The following is a 19,596-nucleotide window of genomic DNA, read 5'->3' as shown; positions in this document are numbered from 1 at the left end:
ATGTCTCATCTCCTCTTTGTTCTGGTTATACGCTCTCGTTCTTCTCGCAGGCGGCCAACGGCGGCCCAATTCCTCCCCTCAGTGAGAACTCTTTGCAGAGTCTGGTTTGAACAGCCTCCTGCAGAGAGCCCTGCTAAGATCTGCTCTGTTAGCTCGCTCTTTGCACCGCCGGAGTCTGCGCCTGCATTTTATGAATTTACAATCGTGTCATTTTATATTTATGGGATGTTACTTCCTGTGAAAATTTTAGATGGTTTTAATTATTCAGGGAGCTAACCCTCTTTTTGTCTTTCAGAGTGAGAATCACTCAGCTAAGAGGGAAATTCTGGCAGGTTTTTTATTAAGGATATGTATTTAAATAAAAAACAAAATGTATATAGAAAGTATTTCTAGTTGGAAATAGAAAAGAACAAATAAGAATTGTTGCTGTTTAAAGAATTTCTTCTTAAAAAACCTATAACTAGCTGCTAAAGTTGTGTCCTTTTGTGATATCTTCCTGATTAATATGCTTATCAGAAGCTTGGAGGCGTGTCAAACCACAAGCTGGAAATCCCAAAGAGAGTCATTAAATTTCAAGAGTGGACTTTTTCCTGATTAGGTTTCATTAAAACAACAGTTATTTAGGCAAAGCGGGAGAGCAAAATCCCTTCTTTTTTTTGTACTGCTTTCAGAATAAAATATCCTGCTGGCCTGATATTCTGCCCACATCAAACCAGATTTATAGAACATTTCATTTTCTGTATCCTGAGGCGCTGTCCTGTTCCGACTCGTGAACTCATCCCTTTAACAGTTTGAATAAAGACTTCTCCTCTTTCCTCAAAGCGCGATTACTGAAGCTCTACAGGGAGGAGGTGTCAGAGCGGAAGAAGAGCAGGAGAGGATGAACAATTAATGTGGAGAGGTGGAACAGCTCCATGACAAGGCAGAGGCGGAGGAGGGATGGGGGGCCATGAAAGAGGCCAGGTGCAATACGGCATCCGTCCTGTCAGATCGCTGTGAAGGGGGGCAGAGGAAGAGCGTTTAGCTCCAGAGGATGCATGTGGAATGCTGACCGCAGGTTGAAAAGAATCAACTATTCAGACGGCGTCTCCTCTCTGTGCCCTGTGGAGGGTGGGGGGGGGGGGGGGGGTATCTGCCAAGTGAAAACTATTCCAAGCATTTTTTGAGGTGCCTGGAATACCGACAAGAGAAACCAGGTCTGGAGGATGAAAGCTGACCTTGATTACACCTGCTGGGAAACTGCAGGATGAAAAATGAAATTCAATTAAATGAAAGAAAATCAAATCTGCAGCTGTCGTTTTACAGATGACAGTTCTGATTCCCTTCCCTTTGTTGTTCCTTTGCCTTCAACAAATCACACATCAGCACAACTTCCTGGAAATAAATTGCAGTTAAAGTTTAAGCCGTCTATTGTCTACGCTGAGTTTCTGTCAGCGTTTTCCATCCGCAGAACAACTTTTAATTCTGCTAACTCATTAGTGTCAAAGAAGAGTAAAAACAATTCTCCTTTGAGTTTATATAGTCCAATTGATCTGACAGCATCAAATTCTCTCACAGAAACAAAGTGAATTGAAGCCGTTAGCATCGTTGCATGACGGCCCCCTTTTGGCCCCGCCCTCACTGCTGCATGCCCCTCACTCTGCCCCGTCACCCTGGTCAGTGCTGACAAATTCATGAAAGAAAAACGTTTATTTTTCCTCAAAATGGTGACTTTTCTGTTGGTTTTGTCTCCATAGCAACCATTTCATGTTTTGGTCGCCGGCTGGTGACAAACAGGTCGACATAATTTCTAGATGAGTCAGCAAGAGTAATTTTTTTTATTTCTTTGGCAACTGAGGTATTTTGTTAACCACGCCCACATTTCTAATATGGTCATGTTGTACGCCATATTGTTTTGTGCACCTTGAGCCAACGACTCGTACTCTGGATTAAATATGGGAGCAGCAGGGGAGCGCCATTTTTCGGGGTTTGCCACGCTATCGCCGTTCAAAATCTACAACTTCTGAGACCAACATTTTTACCTAAGTAGCTTCCTGTTGACGCTCAAGGAGCGATGAGGCGGTAGATTGAAAACCATAGGAGGAATTTTAATTTGTTAAAAGGTACTGAAGGCGAAAAAATGAAAATTTGGCCACCAAGGGTCCTCTGGCCTCCCAAACTAATTTCAGAACTTCCTTCATCCCCGACACGTTTTGGTTTTGTTGGTGAATTTTGACATTTTTGGGCTTTTTTTTTTTTTTAAACGATTTCTCCTCCTGTGGTGTGACAAGTTTTCCAAACTGTCAGGAGTTGCTTAGAAAGGTTTAGCAAAAAGTCTCATTTCAGTTCTTTTGTGAACTCTGTTGATAACATGTGTCAGGGTTTTTTTTTTGTTTTTTTGTCATGCAGCAGAATTAAAAAAGGATTTGAAGGTAAAGAAAACCTAAGGTGAAGGTGGAACTCAATAGATTGATCATCTGTGTACGCTTTATGGAAAGTAAGACCTTAAAATGTGCTTTAATATCATATTTAATAGTTGCACTTTTGAGATTTCAGTGTGGAACAAAACGAGTGAAACCTCAAATGTCTAAAATTCTCTTTAGATAAGGAATATAAAACCCTAAAAACCCCAAAGTGTCCAGGTTAATAACACAATAGAAGTCAAGTGCTTGTCTCTGATTGGCTTTAAGTGCAACTGCATTAGTGCTTTATACAAGAACTTTTTTTAACTGCTCTTAAAGCTTTTTTCTTGATTAAGGTTATAGAGCGTGCTTAAAGAGCATTTTAAGCTCCTGCCGAAAGGGAAAACACACCATTTCAACCATTTTCCTTATTTAAAGAGAAATGAATGATGGGCCGTCCAAGATGTCCTACTGATCTGGCACACAAAGCTGGACAGAGTTAAGTTTTAAACCTCAAATGAGGCTGAGACATACAGTTTTATGAGGGTCAAAGATAGATACTTTTTAAATATAAGCTTCATCTTTGATTTTTTGTTCATAGATTGTTTTGTGGTTTTGTGAAGGAAAGCTGTATAGGCTGAGAAATCTCGGTATTTGTCCATCATTGATTGGTGTCTCTGTTAAAAGTGCAGACTAATGTCTTGATTAAATCATTGGAGGGCGCTGGTGTGGTTAAAAAGCCACCCGCTGCTCTCACAGACAGCCCCCTTTTTCCTTTTACAAGCATGAAAAGCCTTATTTTTTTATTGACTTTTTTTTACCTCAAAAGGTCAAAACCAGCCTCTTGTTCACTTGGTGAAAAGCAGGGTACTGTGCAGGGTACTGTGATCTTTCTGTCTGTTTGTCTGGCTGGCTGGCACAGCTGTTGTCACAGCTTCTTGTTTTTTCCCTTCACCAATGTTAAAAAGGTGAAAAAAGGGACAAAGGTGTGTCTTCTACAAACAACATTTCTGTTTCAAGGCACTTGACAGGAAAAATAAAGGTCAAAACGGTGGATTAATGAAGTCAAGTGAGAGTAACCGGCTCACAAAGCTGCTTATCCTCTGAGACGCTCTGTAATTCTATCGATCAGTTTGGGGACCTTAACTGTTCACCGCCTGACAGAGTGGAGGACACGCTTTGCATAAGACACTGAAGGACCCTCAAAATTAGCCTCAAAGCCAATCATTAGGTGTCTACTGTGTAAAGCATATTCAGTTTTCTTTCCGGCTCTGGGATCCTGTATCTCTTCATTTTTTAGAGATTACTTCAACAGGCGGAAAATGTTTTCATTATAGAAAAAAAAATGAACAAGACCTTCCTGTTTTTCACAACAAACTCAACCAAAAGGTTAAAACTTTAACAGTATTATTGACTCAGGAGGCCTACAAGCCTTGAAGGACACAGAAGTTAAGAATTTCATGTAACAGGAATAGATCTTCTCACCTAAGCCCCGGGCTAAAGTGGTTCAGGTGAATGACTGACTCACAAGTCAATCATTCACCTGACGCTTTCACAATGTCACAGTTAACGGCACAAAAACTCACGAGACGTTTTACCCCATCATACATGTGGACATTCAATGTTTGCAATATCAGGGCAGATCCACGTCGCCTTCATTCTTCAATCACTGATGCAAACTAGGTTCTAACTATATCATTAAAACAAAATGATGATTGACTAAACTGACAAATGTTACATGTCAAAAATACTGTATTTTGAGGGCTTTTTGTATTCTTTATCGTCATCACATCGTTGTTGTCTTTTGTGAAGTTGTTTTTTAATGCAACAGTTGTATAAACACTATTACGTTAATAATTGTTCCTTCTATTAATTAGTTAACTTTTTTTTGCATTTGCACGTTTGCATCTCGTCTTCCGACTGTTTTCTATAAAGCAAAGAGAGACACGCGGCTCAGGGAAGTTAGGAGGACGGACATTAAGGTCATTGTGAATGTTTCTGGGCATCCACATCTAGGAGGTTTTCAAATTTTCACAGTCGTGAGAAAGACCTAAAGCGGCCCGTGGGAGTCAGTCTTTTTTTTTATGTTACAAATATCTGGAGTTATTGCCATTGGTTGGATATGAGAACTGGACTGAGTGACTCTGGCGTTCCAAACAGGAAGTGACCACTGGCTCCTAGAAGACTCAGTCACTCTATTAGTCAGAATAACCATTCTTGCTCCGATACCTTTTCTTTACGTTCTTGAGAATCCTCATTTCTTTCATATTTTTCTCTGTAGTTCAAGTTTTCAAGTCATAAACTGACCAATTAGAAGCCTCAATAGAAGTAGGTGGAGCCGGCTGGCCCCCACGTCCAATAGCTTTCATTGCCATCTCCTTTTTATACGGTTAAAAAAAACATGTAAATGTTCCCAGATTTAGGACCAGGATGCTCTTCATAGAGCTAAAAGCCTGAGATGAGGTTTTGTTGTGATATAGGCACCAATGATCTATGTTTTAATTCAAACTTTTAACAACCAAAACCAATATAGCTGCCTGGAACATTGTGTACATAGTCTTCATGCACTTATTACTAATCATGAGGAGATCCTCGGGCACCTCTTTAGCAAATGTTCGCTGCAACAACAAGATGAGGAGAGCATAAACAAGTTCTAAGGGCTCCTCTGTGGCTCTTTCACTTCTTGTTCTGCCTTTCTCATTATGCACAAGCGATTCCCTTTAGGAGCTAATCTCATGCAGGAAAAAGTCAGAGCTGAACGATGCCAGGATCTTATCACAGAAAAGAGCATCAGTAAACAGCCAAGCACGAGTTAAAAAAAAAAAAAAAACGTTTTTATTTTATCAGGATGTCCAGCAGAGGATCAAAGCTGCCAGAAACTTCTCTTAGCCAGGTCTGAGGAAACAGGATATTCCAGCAAAGATCCCTGCAGGTCTGAACATGGCTGTTGGTGTAGCAAATATTTCATGGCAACCATCATGGAGCTGATAGCAGCATTGGCCACAGGACATGAAAAAGAATGTCTCTAACAGGGGAGGGGGGGCATTAGCATGCACAGACATCGGGAAGAATTACAGAGATGCAACCCACTATAAACATGGACGCGTAAACCTAAGCAAAGTTTATTTCCTTTTAAAGAACACAGCTGGGGCTTTGGAGAGATGCATTTTCTAACTCCTCAGAGGCTGTTGCTTTAGAAACACTTTTATCTTAAAAAGCCTTAGTCGCATGGAGCAGACTATGAGGAAACATAATTCTCCTGAAAGGTGAAAGACTTCATAAAAAAAACAGATTGAAACCTTAATCACATGGACACTTTAGAGGAGTTGACCTGTACGAGCACTGCAGGTTTTTGGGTTGTCCGAGCCCATGGAGGGTCCTAGAGAGGAGCCGCCACATCTTAAAGATCCAAAGAAGATTGAAATTGCATTTCTGTACTTTTTTTTTTATTCAAATCATGTGAATCAGGAGCAGTTGAAAAAATGTATTTGGAAAACGATCATGTTTTGTAGAAAATATGCTGGGCTGGCAGCCAACTCCCTCCTCTGACCTCTCTCAGTATCAAGGAGGGGAAAGGGGGTGGGGTTGCTCCCTGCCAACCCTTCAACACCAAAGCTTTAGCTCCAGTATTGACGTTCTTTCGACTACCGGAACTCCTCAACCGTTAACGCACTTAACCGAATTCCGGCTCATTCTGAAGCAGAGAAAAGTAGCCTTGCGCTGAAATGCAACACTTCACAGCAGTGACGTGCATACACCAACAAATTAGCGGATTCACGTTGATCCTGCAAGAGCGCAAGACAGCTCTGGTGTCATAGGGTTAGGCGTAACACAGGTGCGTCTTGCAGTTCCCTCAAAGGACGTCATGAAAATGGAACGTACCATTGTCATGTGTATGGTAAAGTGTATCGTGAAGTAAGGATAATGGAAGTTACACGCAGCGGTGATGGTATCATACCATGTCCTTCTAGTTCAGGATTGTTAGATTCCAGGCCTCGAGGGCCGACCTCCTGCTGGTTTTTCAAATATCTTGCCTTTTCTGCAGTTGATTACCTGAATCAGGTGTGTTTGGCCAATAAGAAGCTGCAATAGCAGGTTAGCTGGAATACATGTAGGGCACCAGCCGTCGAGGTCTGGAGTTTGACACCTGTGCTCCAGTCTGAAAGGAAGGTGGGAGTACTGACATCTTACAGACCAGCATGGGATATATACATACGTGCTCGTAGGACGCCAGTAGGATGCCCACACAGTGTACGCTCTGATTGTCTTACTAGATTGTTACAATTTGGGGGGTTTGAAAAACGAAAAATCTTTACGACACGCTTGCCTCTCACCTACTTTAACCTTCCCTGTGACCTGCATGACTGTAGAAAGAATGTGCGTGATATTTTTGCTCTATGGGCTCACTGAGTGGTCCATGACCTAGAAATTTTGCACAGCCACCTGTACAGGTTTGGCTATTTTTCGTTAAGAGACAGCCCGTATCCCCCCGTAAGGACGTTAAGGCTGGTATCAAGGCTTTAAGTGCAGTGTTACAACCTAAACTTTGCTCTGAAAAAAGCTAAAGAAAACTGTGGGTTTAATGAGATTTTCTGTCACCCCTACATGTTTCATACGCAGCTGCAGCATGGAGTCAAACTGTTGTTGATCTCCCGTTATTAAAGGCGCAGTGTTCAGCTTTGGCTGCGCTGTGATGGGCTCTCCGGAGAGGCCGAATCATGTAGTCTTATTATAGAGGAGACAAATGAAGTGTACTAAAACCCATCCCTTTCAGCCCTACATTCTCAAGGTTATTTTCAAAGATAGCTCTTGTCGCTGTGCTGCATGTGGGCCTGGCTTAAAGTAAGCCCCCCGCCACAAGAGGCATGGCGTAACCCTGTTCAGTAGAAATAAAGGGGGAGTCAGAGGCCTCAGAGAGACGGGGGTGCCGCTAATTTAAACCCCGGGGAGGTTTGGATGGGCGCTGGCTTTCGTCCTAGCAGACTGAGGACAGGCCACTTTAGTTCTGGGCACGCTGCGCTTCACACACCAAAGGCGTCGTCGACGTGTGTGTCAGCAATCCGGCTCTTAAAGGTAATGAGATTTAGGCTTTCTGCTTCACAAAGTAGGACCGGCTTGAGAAACCCTAGAGACAAAAGTAACTGTGTTCTGCCTAGAAGCACAAAATAGACTTACATCATATCAGAATCACCACATTCCTCAGTAAAAAAATGGTTATGGACTCCAGGGAGGCATGTTTCTTCTGTCAACGGAGCGGTAACCATCACACGGCATATCTATCATGAGCAAGTGGACAAGCTCCACAACAACAAGGAAGGAATAGCAACTTCACAGCTCACTGACTTATATGCCCCCGAAAACATCTTGTCTACTGCAAAAAAAAAGAGAAAGATCTTATTTTTTCCTTGAAACCAGGATTAACAAATGATACATTTGCACAAAAACAATGAATGAGACCACTGAGGCAGATTTGTCACCGTAAATTACTGTCATGGATTAGTGTTCACTCCAAATAAAATCCAGTGTTTCAGTTTGAATCATGTGAAAGTGGGAGGAGTTACTAAGAGTTAAAACACAAGACAAGCACTGCTCTGTGGTTTTGACATCTTAAAAACAACATATTAAAACTACAAAAGAAATTATTCCAATCGTGGTGTGACATGTTCAGCTAAGACAAGTATTATAACAGGGTTGCTGGAGCCTGTACTGGCCACTATTGGACGAAGGCAGAATAACACCCTGGACAGGTCACCAGTTTGTCGCAGGGCGTCACAACCATTGGGAATTATTTCCGGGCTCAGAATTATTGCTAGATGTATAATCATATGCGTATAGCAGGGCTGCTCATTCATGGTCCTCGAGATCTACCACCCTGACTGTTTTCCAGATCTCCAGGTCCTCCTTGCTGCTCATTAGCTCAATCCGATGTCTCCACACTCTGATTGAATGAACACACCTGGTCCAGGTAATCAGCAGCAAGCAGTGCGGGGAGAGCTGGAAACAGGCAGGGTGGTTGGAATGAGCAGCCCTGGCCTATAAAGTCAAAACTAGCGATGCCACAACACATTAAAACTCAGCCATACGTTACACCATTGAACAGAATCTTTTACACAGTAAATCTTTGCATCACTACTGAATATCAGTATGATTACGCTAAAAGTGTCAAACGTGAGCTGAATTCAAGAAGCATGTACTATCTATTGTTTAACTATGCTACACCAGGCTGAGTTTGAGCCAACCCAAAGATTTTTCTTTATCGTTTACTTTTCATTTTCCTGAATTTGTTGTTTTTTGTTGTTGTTTTGTAATAAACAGATCAGATCTTGATTTGAAACAAAAATCCAGGTTTGACCAGGATCATGGAGAAAGTCAACCATTGCGTCCTCAGTCAGAACATTAATCAGTTAAACCGCTGTTTTATTTTGTGATAAGGCTCTCAAAATGAAGACCGCACAAGAGCTAACAACTGCACCATCCCAGACAAAGTCACATGACCTACTGACAATGTTTTGGAGTAGAAGTGTGCATTAGGTTCCAGTGAGAAGTTTTAATCCTTTTTCACCTGAGCTTTAGCTCCAGTGTCTGTATTCCTTTGACGACTCACTCTTTAACGCAGAGAATGTAATTCCAGCGTTTTCCCCTTTGCAAAGAAACTTTCCGAAGATGTTTGTTTTTACCCATTTTGCTAGCTCCTGGGTTTTATTTTAGCGGTAACCTATCACGTGACCGAGATGAGCGCCTTGGCCTGCGTCAAGAGTAACGTAGACGGATGTACCGGACATAGCGGTCCGCGGCCCGGGTGTTGGGGACCGCTGCGATATATGAAATGATATAGGCTACGTTCACACTGCAGGCTTGAAAGACCCAATTCCAATTTTTTTGCCCCTTTGCGACCTGCATCTGATCTTTTCATGACAGTCTGAACGACACAGATCCGATCCGATCCTGACCAGAAAACTAGGAATAAGTTGAGGAGACCACGAAAACCAAAAATACCCCCCTTAAAGGTGGGCAGCACCAGAAGCCAGGAGCCATCCATTTGACACAGCTTCCAAACTGCTGTAGGGCAGCCATTTATACGTTTTCTTCTGCCTTGAGGCTGGCATCCCTGAACCTCCAAGTGGCAAATCCTTTTTTTCCCTCCATCCTATCAGTTTCTAATGACCACAGATTCTTAAGACCCAGCATGCCTAAGTGTGCATGGCTGATTGATGATGCAGCTGAAGTGCTTGTCTCTTCAAATGCACGCGCATTGCAGGAACCATCATCCAGGCAGGTAATTGGCTGCTGTTTACATTGCCCTTGGCGCGCTCCTCTCCTCCTGCTTGACACATCTGTGCTGTTCATTTGAACTGGGGGAGGGTTGGCTGTGATGAACTGTGTGGAGCAGCGAGGCCTCTGAGGCTGTTCGTTTTGACAAGCCAGATCAGTAATCAGATTTACGCCTCAAACTCCGAAGCTGACGCTTAAACCGCCCTTTAGAGGACTCACGCAAAATCCAACGCAACACAAATGAATTAAAAATGAGTTGCAGGTTTTTTGTGAAGATTTGGAGACAGCTGCTGATTTAAAAAGCGGGGGGGGGTCATGTGTGGTAAACGCGGTGGGGGCTTACTCCACGTGGTCAAACGGCAGATGGAACAGCAGCTGAATGAGATCCAGGGAAATGGACCCATCATCATCTCCACTCTCATCGCCTTTAATGAAAAGCTGAACAAAAGTGACAGACGATTCAAATGCCCAGAAACTCCAGCAGCTTGTTGGGTAACATGGTTAAAGCAGACCAGGAGGAAACAAATTACCTGAAAGATGTCGGATCTCGCCCATCCAGGAGGTTGAGTCTTAGCAACTAAACTTAAAAACGTACAGAAATTAAATGTCTTTCCTATGACTCGACTTCAAGACAATACACCTGAAAGGTCAAAGACCTACAAAACCACAGATTAAAGCCTTAAGGCCGTGTCACACAGCCACCACGTACATTTGGAGCATTTTCCACGTGTAAAACGTCCATCTTTCGTGATAAATGTGTGATGTCTGCAATTGAGACGTGTGTCTTCGTTGGTCATTCGTCGATGTGCATTGATAAAGTGTTCAATTGAATTCAGTTATGAGCTGGAGTTGTTCAGTTGAGAATTACGCAGTTTATGCCTATTTTACCCAATTTTAACGTAAATCTTACGCAATTGTGCGGCATTTTTTGTCATATGCAAAGGAGAATTTCTGGTTTTCCATGAACGTATGCAGACTTCTCATGCAATCCTTTTTTTTTTTTTAATAGAATTGGCCAGTCCATGTTTTAGTACATTGCTTACCCGCTTTTACCTGCGAGACATGCAAAACCTGCAACATCAGTGTGGAAGAAACAGCATAAATCACACTTCTATGTCCACTTTTTGCTTTTATTACTTACAGACCAACCTATTCTTCTGCTGCTCACCTACCTTTTAGAGATTCATTTTAGATCCCAATCATGTATGTAAAATGATCCACTTTCTTTTTACAACAGCTACTTTATGATATGCAAAACATCTGAAACTCAAACTTCATATGATATATTTCATTTTAGCAACTATAATTGGACCCGTTGGCACCAAAATCCTTCAAGTCTCTAAATTATAAGCAGTTTAAGAGCAGGATCTATTTCCAGAAAATTCCCATCTTTGTTAATATTCATAGGAATAAATAGAATAAACAAAGATATAAATAAAACATTTAATTTTCATTTATACATTTCCATAAGATTTTGATTTAATTTAATAAAACTTAAACCTAACAGTATCTTTTTTTTATTCCATTGATTTCTGTTTTTAGACTTTTTTCTAAAAAAAATAATTTTTTTAATAATTTCATTTCTATAATTTTACTATGACTTAAAGAGTAGATTTTGTTTAACACCAACAAATTATTTATTATAGTTTACAAAGTTCATCACAGTTAAAGATGCTCTTCGATATTTTTTTTTTTTTTGCTTGAGCCCTCATCAAGTTTGATCATTTGAAGAGCAAAAAAAGTACAATTTTATTAAACTGAAAAACCCCAAAGCTACTAATAATACATTTACACATAAGCAAGCATTAATATTTTTTTATTAAGACAAACTGCAAAAATAAAAATGTTAAAAACTATTATTTAGAGAGGGGATTTTCCTGTTGAAGCCTCCTGAGGAGCAGATGGGTGCAGTTCAAACGCACAAATATCTGATTCCTCTAAATACCCCCCAGCCCCTGCCTTGCTTTGCATTTTCATTTCTTTTTTTTTTAAAGCAGTGGAGAAATATTACGTTTGCTTCCTATAAGTTGATCAACTTGATTTAAAAATGACTGCGAAAATACTGTGGCGATAAAGTGGCGTCCAAATATCAAAACATAGCGATCAACAACAACAAAAAACCTCCCGAGCTCCCCTCTCCTCCTCCATCCGGAGTGCAGGTGAGTAGGAAACAGTCGGGTGTCGCTAATTAAATTAACAAATGTGAAACATGCAAAACTACAAAGTAGCAAGGAAATACGGGGGGAAAAAACTACATATTGGCTCCTAAGTCACTTAAAGTAGGTCCATCTCTGGTTCCATTGTTTTTCTTGTATTGCTGCTCCTTGGCAGCCTCAGGAAAAGGCCTCTTACTGTTTTTATTGCTTTCCTGATTGCCATGGGAGAACGACTGACCTCAAGACCTCGCCAACCTAGTATTACTCACTTTGACCAAACCCGTCCTTCTCCGCAGGCTCCCAATCAGAATGATTGCCCAGCACCCACTCCCCAGCAACCACACTTGAGGGTCATGGGCCTTCTCAACATCGACGAAAAGTGTCTGGAGGATTTCTGATCAATGAGAGAAGAGATGGTCCAGTTTGCATCAGAGTAAGGGAGAGAAAAACATTCCATGAAGAGAGAAAGACAGGAAAGATTTGGCAAAAGGAGTGGTAAAAAAGCCACGCTTAGGGAGGATTTTTAGCAAATACAAAAGTGAAGTAAATTCAGAATGTTGACATTAAAGAACTGAATTTTTATTTCTATAAGCACAAACCAGAGTTTTTTATCAGGAGTGTCGTGTTTTAGACGTTGTTGATTGTGCGTGCACAGAGTTCTCCCCCTCTGAGAATTTCTGGTTCGGTCTTTTCATCTAAACTTTCAGCGTGTCTTACCTTTCCTTCACCTCATTACTTTCCAAAAACAACGTTATGAAACGCAGGCAGAGAAAAGGCGAGGTAGAAAATAGCAATGTGTTAGAGAGCTCAACACGTGTGCTAAACGTGTGGAAGGAAATTCCTGACAAGGAACGAGGAAGAAGCCGAGGGGGGAAAACGAAGAGAGAAAATGCTCAACGTCAAAGCAGCTTCTCCAGAAATAGTTGCATCTGTTTCATAGAGATGAAAATGTCGGTGAAGCTTTGTTTCCTACACCACCTCCATCCTCAACGTCCACAGAGAGATGGAAGCTGTACGTTATTTTTTTGTATCGAAATGAATCGGTCACAAGACGCCACCAAACAGACGGACTGTGTTCTGCTGGGCCCTGCTGCAAAGACAAACACTTGTAACATATACGTAATATCATGCCATAAATGAAAAACTATTGCATATACAAAATTTTAATCTTTCCTGCACACTCTGTGGTTCAGAGCAGGTCCAATCCAAACCAGCCTGAACTGTACCACCTCAGGCTGGTCTGATAAATACAGATTCTATTTATTATTGCATCTTCTGAGGTCTTCAGCCAGGCTTTGCCTCTCCTTCTGGCAGTCTGGTCGGCTGCAGAAAGGTAATGTTATAGCTGTGAGTTTCAGGAAAGAAGCGTCGCAAGCCCTTTGATGTGGCAGCAGTGCGTGGGCGGCACACCTCTGCAAAACACGGAAATGTGATGCAACAATGATAGGTGAGGGCAAAGACATGCCAGGGGCTAAACGAAAACGCTGCAACCTCTTCCTCTTCCTCACAGCTCTGTCTGTCTGCATCCTAACCCTGATGCAGCCTTTTGGCTACCGCTCGTTTTTACATTTCGGTTGACACGTTGTGCACACCCTTCGCATGTAATCGTTTGCATCTCTTTTACATCTCTTTCTTAGGCTTTTTGTTCATCTAGTTTAGTACATCGACATCCTGGATGACGTGTTCTGACTTCAGAAAACTTTCAAAAATCCTCTAAAGTGATCAAGTCGGTGCTTTTGTTGGTCAGGACTCAGAAGCATCGTCTCCACTGAGTGGTCCAGTCCGGTTTAGAATGGTCCAGGTCCGCTGCAGCTTCCTTTCTGCTTGGCTTTGGTACTTTGTTTTTCTTTTTGTCATCTTTTGACGGCAATCAGCGTGTTTCAACAGCAGCTCCGCCCTAACTGGTCCGTTCAATGATTCTATGGAACTACAACCAACAGAAGCCCAAAAATGGTACGATTCAGTCCAGACTAATGAGTCCCTTTTGTAATAGAAACACTCAAAACGCCGGATTGGACCGGACAGAACGGCTCAGTGTAAACGAAGCGATAAAGTACAGTATAGCAAAACCTTAAACTTTGCCAATAGTCGTGGTTTATCAGAGCAAAATGTGCAAAACTTTATCGAGATTCTAGAAGTCGAAAAAACACAATATTGCAATTACGCTGTTTCCATTGAATCCTAATTATGCAAATAAACACAAACCAACTCAGGCGATAAGCTATTCAAAAACATTGTGACGGATGTGAAAAATACTTTGACACGTTACATTCAAATTTCTGCCACGACACTAGCGCTCATCATTATCTATCTACCTCCTCCAAGCACATGAACTTTATTTCGATAAATGCGAATTTTTTCAAACTCGTCATGTTTCCATTAAGCAAATTTCTTATTGCAAATCCAGTTTGCGCAATGTCATAGTCAATGTAAACACAGCTAGAGTGGTTGCCCAGGTGATTGTTGTTTGTTTTTGCGTATCTAAAAATGAACACACAAACAAATTTTAAGCTCAATTGTCCGCTGATCCACTGCACACAAAAGCAAGCCGGCAAACTCCTTCTTGGTCTGACCTTCACCTGCACTGCAGAGTTGTGTGTCTAAAGGAACGCAGCCACATCCTGTTAAAACCAAGACCTCATGGACGGTAGTGAATTGCAGACTAAGAGATATGATTGTGCAGTCAGATCAGGCCTGCAGCAGCAAGGCTTTAGAGGCTTTAACATGTACGCAGCGCATGTAATAACCAAGCCTCGGGGCATGGCTGTGAGCCAGCAGCCTTTTAACAAAACAGCCATTGTGGACGCTCATGTTCATGTCACATAATTAGGTAAATAATGATCCCCCGGAATTCATGTTGCAAATTCATCTTTTTCTAGTCTCCACAAAGTCCAGTTCACTCTCCTCTGAAATAACCGCAAAGGACGGTCCATCTGCCTGCATCTCAATGTAGAATTCTGCTGCTTTCAATCATCTAACAAAATCATTTGCTCTAATTAGACCATGTGGAGATTCTGCAATAAATTTGCAGCGTAGATCTGCCTGAGAAGCTCAACCTTTAACCAACTCGTTAGATGCACGGCGCAGTGCATCATGGGGATTGGATTACTAATGCCTTCTTTCCTCCACAAAAACTGGAAATCCTAATCCCCTGAAAAAAGAAAATGCAAGTACTGTACTTATTGGCATTCAGTGCATTCACTGTTTGCCGCTTTCTGTTCCTTCTTTAGCTTTTCAACATCTTTCCTCTAGTGAGAGAGTAAAAAAAAAAACCCAGTGCGGATGTATTATTGTCCATCAGTAGAGCAGAACATGAAGCTGTGATGTCAGACAGAACTTTAACAGTGACTGAGACAATAACAGCATTCGTTGTTGATTTTCACCATAAAAATAAGACTTTAAAATTGTTTTTTCATCTATTAAAATAAATAAAAAATGATGTGTCTGAATTCAAACTTATGTTCATCTCAAGAGTCTGGGGTGTCTTATATTTGTTTGAGCTCACAGGTAAGCCAACTCAGTGGCCTAGTGAAGGAGTGTCCGTCCTGAAACGGAAAGTTGTGAGTTCAAATATGTGCTTTAGTCATACCAAAGACTAAAAATGGGACATGAAGCCTCGCTGCTGTTCACTCACTATTAAGGGGCTGGACTGGGGGTATAACCCAGTAAAAAAAGAAAATTTACTCAAAGAAATGTTTGTAATCTGCAGTTCCAACTCATAAATGAGTCCTTCAGCATTAAAGCATTTAATATATCAATCCGATCACTTGATCCATCACTGATACTTTAATTCTGCAGAAATATATCCGGCATCAGGTAAATCAATCTTCGTTCATGACCTGAAATCCATTTTTCTCTGCGCTCCCTGAGCATTGGACTATGACATTGTGTTAGCATTGTTTGCTCTGACTCACCGTTATGCAATCTGACCCATGCATGACCCACAAAGGGGATCTGGCTATTTTAGGAGAAGTTTCTGCAATAATCGATACAGAAAATGAGCCCTAGAATAAAATGATTAGACGTGAAATGGTGGTAGGATAACCACTTCATCCCTAAACTAGTCTGCAAATTGAAGGAAACTGGTTTTGCAATCTGTATTTCCACATTGGTATGCATGAATATGAAACCAGATTATTATTAAAGAGGATGTAATCTGACTGCATTAAAGAAAAGGGATGCTTCTTTTTGCATTTGTATCTTTAAAAATACATGTTTATCGTGGGTATCTGAAGAAGTTCAGCGTTTTGTCCTCTCATGCACATCTTCCCCTTCACCTCCGGTGTCACCGAGCAGCAGCATGCACTATGACATCTCTCTATTTTAGGAATCTGACTTGAAGATGAGGAGCAGCCTCGCGCTGACATGCAGAGCAGATTGATGGGTGCTGTGCTCCTGTAAGTACATGTTTCTCTGACGTGAGGGGGTTGATTATATCTAGGTCACTATTTTTGCAAGATCAAACAATGAGGAACTCGGAAAAAAAAATGCTGCAGTGTGAGAGCACAAAAACTGTTGTGAGTTTGCAAATAGAAATAGCAAACATTGGTGCAAAAGAACACAAGTCTACGCAATTATGGTGAATTCACAACAGTTGGAGGACTCTGGTGTATTGCCTTGTAAATGGGTCATCCGAAGACTTAAATGCAGTCTTCTTCTTTGCGGATCAAACGTAATTCTTGTTTTGTCATCTAGTATTTTTGCAACATGGTGGGTGCTAAAAAAAATCAAATGCAGTGAACCAACTGATCTGGTGTGTGTCAGATTGTTCTTTGTTTTGTAAAGTATTCACTTAAAACCAGATTAAATGCTCACAGAGGAAGAAAAAGTCAAACAGAGCAGCAGAGATGAGCCTCATTTGTTGCTCCAGACACTAAAAGGTTGCAGCAGTAAAAGAAGAGCAACACAATAAACCCAGATTTTTACTCTTTAAGGCCGTGTCACACAGCCACTATGTATGTTTTACGCATGTTGTGGTGGTTTTTACATGAAACTTTCACGTGCAAACCACGCAAAGAACTCGTAAATCAAACCATGCGCGATTCATGCGCTGTTTATAGGCAGTTCATCAGTAATTTGTGCGTCTATTACATCATTTCAATGTGATATGTGCACCGTATGTGCGCTATAAAAGTTATGTATTCCTGGTACATGCGTGAAAAACCCTCAGTGAACATCTGTGCACATCGCCAAAAGACGAACGCAGGAAACACGTATGAATTAGATATATCACGCATGTATCACAGATACATATGTACCACTTGAAAGCGGCCTATAGGAAATCTGTCAGTCAGGTTTTGAACGTTGGTAGGGGGGGGGGGGGGGGGGGGGGGGGCTCCACCTACTTTTATGAAGGCATCTGATTGGACAGAAAGTTGAACACCTTGACCTACAGAAAAAATGTTTAACAAATGATTAAGATCATGCTAAAAGGACGGTATAGGAGCGAGAATAGTCATGATGCCATACTTTTAAGCCAGGGGGGCGGGGCCACTCGGTACATTGCTCATGTACAGTGTTGACACCCCAAATAACAAACCCTGTGGTGTAATTAGGTCATTCTCAGTGGGGGGTGTTCATGTGGAAATCGCACATATTGTTGTTGACTTCAGTGCCAATCAGGGGTCCATTTAACCAAAGAGAGAAAACTGAAATTAACTGAACACTTCAGTATTTCTAAAATGTTTTCTCGTTTCCAATTTTAAAAGTGTTGTATATTCAAAGTGTTTTGGCAGAAACACAGACTCATCAGATTGTTTATCTTCTGTTCTTAGACTTTGGGGAGATCCTGAACCGTACAGTCAGCCTCCGTTTGCTCAGTTGACAGCGGTGACAGCTGTCTTCTGCTGCTGCATCCCTTCGGCATTAAGTTTTAATGTGTTGTGCATCCGGCAGACAATGGCTGTATTGACTCTGTGTCATCTGGAAGCACTTGGATCATTCTCTGTGTACTTATGGCACCAACAAGGCATTTTCATCCAGACAATACACTCACTCCTGATCCACCATGACAGGTACGTCCAAAAAAAAAACAAAAAAAAAAAACAGCAAAGCAGCTTCCTCCTAGTTTCAACCAAAAACGGATCACCACGTTGTGCAGAGAAATACAGTCAGCAGTTTTCCAGAACTCACTGGTGATGAAGATCTTTCTGAAAGGTCCATTTCCTTCTTAGCTTGTTTCAAACAACACTTTTTCACCGAGACATCCGCAGTGGCGCCACCAGGGGGTGGCCAGGGGTGGCCATGGCCACCCCTCTCCGACACCTGGCCACCCCAGTGGCCACCCCAGTAGCCACTATAAGCTGTGGTAGCATCAGTTGTGCGTTTCATCCCAAATGCACAGCCAGCAAGCGGCAAGTCGCTCTGATCACCTAAACCGGCCCACACCCCCTCCCCTCCCTGCTGCCTTTGAGTGCGCAGACATCTACAGAGGAGCCGCTGGACGCAGAATGAACAAGACGCGTGGTTCACTTCCGCGTTCGAACCCTCAGATCCTCTGGGCCGGTCAGACAAAAGAACCAGTCTCAGTCACTAAAGATGAACTTTCTTTATTACTTTTTCCTTAAGTCCAAAACGGCGACTGACCGCGCGTGTATGCGCTCCACACCCTCACACGCGCTCTCCCCCCTCTCTTCCTGCATCGCGCGAGCACCGGTTTCAGCACGCATACACACGCGTGCGCGCGAGAGCGCACGCACGCGTGTGTGTGCGTGCGTGCGCGCGAGAGCGCACGCACGCACACACAATCACACATCCCAAAATGCTACGTTTCTTTTCCTGTTAAATATTTTCCGTGGGTCTTTAACAATCTGTTTACTGTACTTTAGATCTAGATAGATAGATAGATAGATAGATAGAAAATTATTATGAAAAATTATTATCAAAAATTAGATTCTTATTAAATAAAGAAATAAATATTAAATATTAAATAAATACAGCTGCAAAAGTGTAAAAAACAGGCGGTCTGCAAAACATGTAAACCCAGTGTGCAAATACTTGGTGCAAATACGCCACATCATCAGCGGCGGTGGATGTGTCATTACTTCTTATTAATAAGTAAAAAAAGGATGTCCCTGTCACAAGCCACTCATTTTCATGGCACTATTTAAGCACTGGTTGTTGTGTTACCGCAACATTTTGATGTGTTTTTGTTTGCACAGAGTTACCTATAGTCATTAGTTGATGCTTGTGTCTGTCCATTTTCAGAGAATGAAGAGAAATTCAACATATATTCTTATTTTAAGAATAAAAGTGCAGCAGAAGGAGTGAAAGAGATGGTAGGGGAGCAACAGAGGAGTAGTGAGGAGGAGGAAGATGAGACAGAGCAGCATGAATGACAGAAGAGAATAAGGAAGACAAAGATGAGACGGCATCAGAGGAGGGACAGTCAGCATCATTGGTCAGAGAAGCAAGGCAGAACTCAGCATAAGCAGGGGCTCCACCTGTTCCTGGACCAACTGGTGAAGTTAGAATTATGTTACCCTAATAATAAAAATGTTTCATGATTAGAAGTCTGAATAGAAATGTCTACAGATATAATTAATAATTAGAAGGATATTTTTATTATTATTTCAGAACAACAGATTTCATTTTTTGTTTATTGTAGAAATCTCTCAGTCAAGAGCCGAACACCCCAAGCAGACACACCAAAGCATTAAATATAAACAAAAAATATATATATATATATATCAGTAGTAGTATCTACTAATGGTATCTACTAGTATCTATTAGTTATTATACTAGTAGTATCTACTATAAGTTCATGTTCTACAAAATATCAGTAGGCA

The sequence above is a fragment of the Oryzias latipes genome, chromosome 15 (assembly GCF_053564925.1).
Source record: "Oryzias latipes strain Hd-rR chromosome 15, Olatipes_Hd-rR_3.1".
In the NCBI taxonomy this organism is placed as follows: domain Eukaryota; kingdom Metazoa; phylum Chordata; class Actinopteri; order Beloniformes; family Adrianichthyidae; genus Oryzias; species Oryzias latipes.
This window is presented reverse-complemented; position numbering follows the sequence as displayed.